The sequence below is a fragment of the Balaenoptera borealis genome (assembly GCF_965194805.1).
Source record: "Balaenoptera borealis genome assembly, contig: HAP1_SCAFFOLD_477, whole genome shotgun sequence".
Taxonomy (NCBI): Eukaryota; Metazoa; Chordata; class Mammalia; order Artiodactyla; family Balaenopteridae; genus Balaenoptera; species Balaenoptera borealis.
The window spans coordinates 1-6203 of record NW_028123720.1 but is presented as its reverse complement, the minus strand read 5'-3'; the positions used below and the strand labels follow the sequence as shown (position 1 = coordinate 6203).

General features: G+C 43.6%; 1 long non-coding RNA gene across 1 annotated transcript; it reads left to right on the top strand.

Annotated features, from left to right (window-relative positions):
• The first annotated feature begins 1369 nt into the window (after positions 1-1369).
• On the top strand, positions 1370-5481 carry LOC309621457. Its single transcript, XR_014240037.1, has 3 exons — positions 1370-2008; positions 2782-3118; positions 4317-5481. It is a non-coding gene; the product is annotated as an uncharacterized lncRNA (long non-coding RNA).
• Positions 5482-6203: the final 722 nt, after the last annotated feature.

The window sequence follows — 6203 nt, the reverse complement described above, 5'->3', positions numbered from 1 at the left end:
CCTCTATCATTTACTTTATCAAAGTAACTCTTTAGTCAAACATAATTCTTAAGTTTGCTGTGGGTTGCCTGGTATGATGACAGGTAGTGAAAACTCTCATATACATAGGGCTAATGTTAGTAGTAAAAAATATTTTTATAAGAGATGTATACGTTGATCATATCAAAATTGTGGGTAGGATGCTTGAATTCATAGAAAGGAGATTGTTAGATGTGTTTTAATGATGACTTGGGCTGTATATAATTCTGGCACGTAGGGATTGTCAAATGCTCCTAAAAATAGAATGTTGTGAAAATGTTTATTATAAGGAAATTGACATATTCTCTAGGAAGGACGGGGTGAATGGGCCTGCTACATTTTCTACATTGAAGACATATACAGGTTTTGATTCTACTTCTGTTAAATCAAGTGGGGCTTCATTGGATTTCTGCTACTGCGGAGATAATCAAATTCTGGGTAAGGGTCAGGAGAAAATTAGTCATAGGTGTTCTTGTGTAATAATTACTGTTGAAAGTGTAAATGATCCATTTAGCATTAGGACTGAGAATAGAATAACTGCCAGCAAGACTTCATATGAGATTGTCTGTGCTACTGTCCGTAGAGCTCCAGTGAGTGAGTATTTTGAATCTGAAGCTCGACCAGATCAGAGGATGGAATAAATGGCTAGGCTTGATATGGCTAACATAAATAGTATGCCTACATTTATATTAATTAGTGGATAAGATATGGGAAGAGGAATTCATGTTGTGAGAGCCATGGTTAAGGCTAGCATTGGGGCAATAATATATAAATTGATGATGTTGATGGTCATGGTGGTTCTTTAAGAAATAATTTGAATGTCTCAGTAATGGGTTGTAATAATCCATAGGGGCTGATGACTTTTGGCCCTTTCTGGATTTGTATATAGCCTAGGATTCTCCATTTAGTTAATATGAGGACTGCTATGGTGAATTAAATTGGGTACTTTGTGAAAGAATGTTGATTATAAACATATTCTTAGGAAGAGAACTTGAACCACTGCAGATAAATGTTTCAGTTTTACCTAATTACCGGGCTCTGCCACCGTAACAAACCCTGTTCTACAGTAGGGTATGTATAAATTAACTGAATGTAGATTATATCATCATTTGGTTTGAAGACATTTTGTAAAGTAAGCCGTATTGCTCTTGTCCTTTCATACTGGAAGAAATCTGCAATAGACAGAAACCAACCAGGATGACTCCAGTCTGAACTCAGATCACGTGAGACTTTAATCGTTGAACAAACAGACAGTTAATAGCAGTTATGCCATTGAAATGTCGTGATCCAGCATCAAGGTCATAAAACATATTGCCGATATGAACTCCAGAATACAATTACTCTATTATCCCTAGTAAAACTTGTTCCGTTGATCAGTGGTTTAGAAGAACAGGTGATAAAGCATTTTGACTAGCTGGTCTAGATTTTAATCACTCAGAGGCAGTTTTATTCTCCAAAAAATAAATGGCGCACGGGCTCAAGGCACACCATCTTCAGTACTTGTGGCACGCAGGCTCAGTAGTTGTGGCCCACTGGCTTAGTTGCTCCGTGGCACGTGGGAAATTCCCAGACCAGGGATCGAACCGGGTCCCCTGCATTGGCAGGCGAATTCTTAACCACTGCATCACCAGGGAAGTCCCAGAATCGCAGTCTCCCTTTTAATATACCTTAAGCCCAAAGAATCCATGGAAAATTGTTACAGAAAATAAGACAAAAAAATATTGTAAGGACTATAACAGAAGCATATAATACACAGTTCATATAGACACATCCCAAGCAGTTACAAAGTATATTAAAAGGGAGACTGCGATTTTAAAAAAATAAGATAAATTATACCCACAAACTCCTAGTCTTTCCTGAAACATTGCAATCTGAAACCCTATTGTAGGAAGCAGAAGATTCCAGGAGACATTCTACAAATGAAGGACTCTAAACCCTGTGGTTGGAAAAGGAATTCTGGAAGGAAGGTATCCTCACCCAAGGAGAGCAGGTTCCTATACTTCTCTAACATCACACCCCTGTACAATTCCCATTGATCTTGGTCCAGGCATTGTCACTCCTCTTGAGAGAAATCTATGGCCACATCCTGGAATGGCAGCAGTCCCTGAAATTAAAAGTACACATGCCATGTGGCCACGGGAAGAGTTCATAATGTGACCCAAGAAGAAAACAGCAAGTTAAGAGAAGTGCTTTTAATTTAGAAGACTGTCTTCAATTATCCACTAATATATATATATTTACAAAGTAACTTTCTCTACCTTATTTGTAACTACAAGAAAAGAGTATGGCATGTGATCCACAAAACCAGTGTAGAGACTATACTTATCTGGAAAAGAAATGATAAAATGATGGTTTCAACACAGGCATATGCATTTTTGAGTGTTTTATTTATATCAAACTGGATAAAATGTGTGTATTTCTCAGACAGAAAAGACATGTCGAGGTAGAAATGTACCTTTCAACTATTCATGGGTACCCAAGTACACTGGGGAGATTGTAAAAGTGCAGATCGTGATTCAGTAGGTCTGGTGGGCCTGAGTTCTATTTTTTCCTCAAGCTCATTTTTAACTAGTGATGCCACAGTCTCTGATTCATTAACCACAGTTGGGAATAGCAGAGACATAATTAGAAAGGTAAAAATTCGTATTTAACTTTGAACTTAAAGTGTTTTATGGATTTTACACCTTTAATAGAATAGTAAGCACAGCAGCAACAATCATTTGTGAATATTTACTATAGACTGTATCTTTCTTTCTTGTGTAGGATTCCAGGAAAAAGGCCTGGGCTGCGGCCACAGTGGGCGGGGCCCCCAGGCCGGGCCGCCCCTCCAGGACCCCCGGAAGGGCTCCTGGAGGCTCCAGGCGGCTCCTCCCCCGGCGCCGCCCTCCCTCCCGGAAGGCCTGGGGGCAGAGCGGTCCCACCTCCTCGCCCAGAACGATCCCGCGTTTCCGCAGAGCTGGAACTCCCGGCTCGGGGTCTCTTGCCTCCGCCGTCACTAAAGTGCCCCGGAGCCCGAGGGGAGGGCGGCCTCACTGAGGCTGCCGGCTCTGGAGGGGCCCCGGCCGCCAAAGCCGCGACAGTCCTGGGGACCGCGGGCCGGGTAAGTGGGCGCCAACCCTCCTCCTGGTCTGGTGCCCGGGCGTCAGTGCAAGACCAGCTTCTGAGGGGCAGGGGTTCGCTGCCACCCACCGCTGCTGTGCAGAAAGAGCAGCCCCTAGCGTTCTGGTCCCGGGGAATGTCGGTCCCTTCTCTCGCCCCTGCCCTCGGCCTGGCTCGCGGGGCCTGGTGGGCGTGGGGAGTGGGTCGGCCTGAGCGTCCTGAGGGGAAACGGGGAAAGGGAGGCCCAGGGTCCGGTTGGAGCGTCAGCGCCCCTCCTCCTGACTGCGGGGAAAGCGGCTGAAAACGCATCCCCAGGCTCGGAGGTCCCTTGTTCAGCCGAGTCTCTCTGCGCTCCTTCCTCCCTGAGCTAAAGTACTGGGGGGAGGGGACAGGGGAGGGGAATGGCGCAGGTAATGGGGAACATCAAAAGGTGATTGTTAACTAAGGAAAACCAGCTCTCCCAAGGTGAGGAATGTAGCGCTTTTCTTTGTATGGGAAGATGCAAGCGTCTGGGCTCACTGAAATCCTTCCTTTGATATGCACCTCAGCTCTCTGGGGCCAGCATTCTGTATTTGCATATCCTGAGTTCCTCAGGGCCCACCGGCTCACATTGGAGGGCTGCAAGTGCTGATGACTGTGACATCCTTTTTTTACTGATATGGCAAGAAATATTCCATTTCTTACAGGCTTGAGGGGCAGAGAGTGAAAAAGAGTAGGAGAATCTCACTCAGCATGTAATTTGGCATATATATATATATATATATATATATATATATATATATATATATATATATATATATAAATATTTATATTTAACTGTGCTAATAGAGGCTCTCAATTCCAATCAATTTGTACTACTGCCCTCTATGTATTAATTTCATCAATATCATATGATAAATGCCTATAAAGTTGACGTAATCCATTTAAACAGGATAATGATTTTTAAAGGAAACATAATAGAAATATAACAACAAAACCCTTACCACCAAAGGCTGTGTGTGGAACAACCTAAATACATGTTCCATTGTTAAAATATTGAAAGATGTATTCAGTAGAAATATCAACAAAATGAAAAATAATAAGGGCAACGGAATGCTGAAATGTTGTATCTTTATCATTAAAGTGGCAGAAAATCATTTATTAGTAGGCAGTGAGGGCAGAGGATGCCTGATTTTTATATCTTTTTCATATTTGTGCAGTTGTTTCAGCAAGTAACTTAAAGACAAAATGGAAAAACAAGGAGGTTTGTGCCTGAGATCATGTTGATGTGAAACCAGGGATGGCCACCTTGTGCCAGGTGCGTGAAGTTTACCTGGCCAGGTAGACCGCAGAGCTCCTGAGAAGCCAGGGTTGGAATTCTTCTGCTGGGTGCCCCTTAGCTTCTGTGACTTGATTGATTTTGAGTCATGTTGGGGGATAGACCTGATCACAGGAAATGGGTGGAAATAGAGTGATTTGGGGAGCAGCTAACGACATTCATCACAGCTCATGGCCTGATTGAATTTTAAAGAAACAGGAAAACAAATGCTTCTTATGGAATCAGAGAATGTGAGGGCTGGACAATCCCAGAAAATGAGAAACACCCATCCCATTTTCCAGATGAGAAAACAGAGGCCCAGCAAGGTGAAATCCCTCACCTAAGTTGCACCTGTCTCTCCTCCCCACTACATGGTTCATGAAAGTAGGACTCTTCCTGTCTTGATCACTGCTGAACTCCAAACAGGGCCAGGCATCTAGCAGCTGCTTCAAAAATTTTGGTTGGGCTTCCCTGGTGGTGCGGTGGTTGAGAATCTGCCTGCCAATGCAGGGGACGCGGGTTCGAGCCCTGGTCTGGGAAGATCCCACATGCCGCGGAGCAACTCGGCCTGTGAGCCACAATTACTGAGCCTGCATGTCTGGAGCCTGTGCTTGGCAACGAGAGGCCACGATCGTGAGAGGCCCGCGCACAGCGATGAAGAGTGGCCCACGCTTGCCACAACTAGAGAAAGCCCTCGCACAGAAACGAGGACCCAACACAGCCATACATACATACATACATACATACATAAAAAGAATGTAAGCAGACAAGAATAGCATTAAAAAAATAAAAAATAAAAAAAAAATTTTGGTTGACTGGATGAACAACGCTATTTCTTTCTTTCTCACTCTTATTCAGGACTGTGCCAAGAACTCCCCAGGTTGCAATGTAATTTGATAAATGTAAATATTAATTGAGTTTTGTTGTGATGAGGGCTTAGGCTTTGAAGGTTACAGACTTGGTTCAGATCCTGGTTCTGCCACTCAATAGCTGTTTGGCTTTGGGAAAATTACTAAACCTCTCTGAGCTTACTTCCTCCTTTGTAAAGTGGGGATAAAACTATCTGAGCCAGCAGAGCACCTGCATCAGGGATGTGTACTAAGTATTGGTCTTTCTCACTCTCCCACTCCTTCCCTCTGTTCTTCCCCAAGAAGATGTATAGAAGGATATAGTAGTTTTTTAAAAAAATTAATTATTTTTGGCTGCGTTTGGTCTTCGTTGCTGCGTGTGGGCTTTCTCTAGTTGCAGTGAGCGGGGGTTACTGTTTGTTGCGGTGCGCGGGCTTCTCATTGTGGTGGATTCTCTTGTTGCGCTTGTTGTGGAGCACCGGCTTTAGGCGCGCAGGCTTCAGTAGTTGTGGCCTCCAGGCTCAGTAGTTGTGGCACATGGGCTTAGCTGCTCCGCAGCATTTGGGATCTTCCCTGACCAGGACTCGAGCCCAGGTCCCCTGCCTTGGCAGGCAGATTCTTAACCACTGCGCCACCAGGGAAGTCCAATATAGTACTTTTTAAAAAGGGGTTTTAATTTATTTCAGAAAATATACATTTTTCTTGTAGAAAAGTTTATTCCCCTATAGAAACATAAACACGCAAACCACTCCAAATGCTGTATTCTATGGGTTAGATATTGTCAGTCACATTTTATAAGTAATTGGGCAAATGCCAAAGCACTAGCTACTGGGGAGTAAGAAGACTCAAATCTGGGGTGCCCCCCACCCCAATTTCAAGAGCATGGTGTGTTTTTCAAATCCATGTTTCATCTGGTCTTTGTTTCTCATCCATATTCTGTG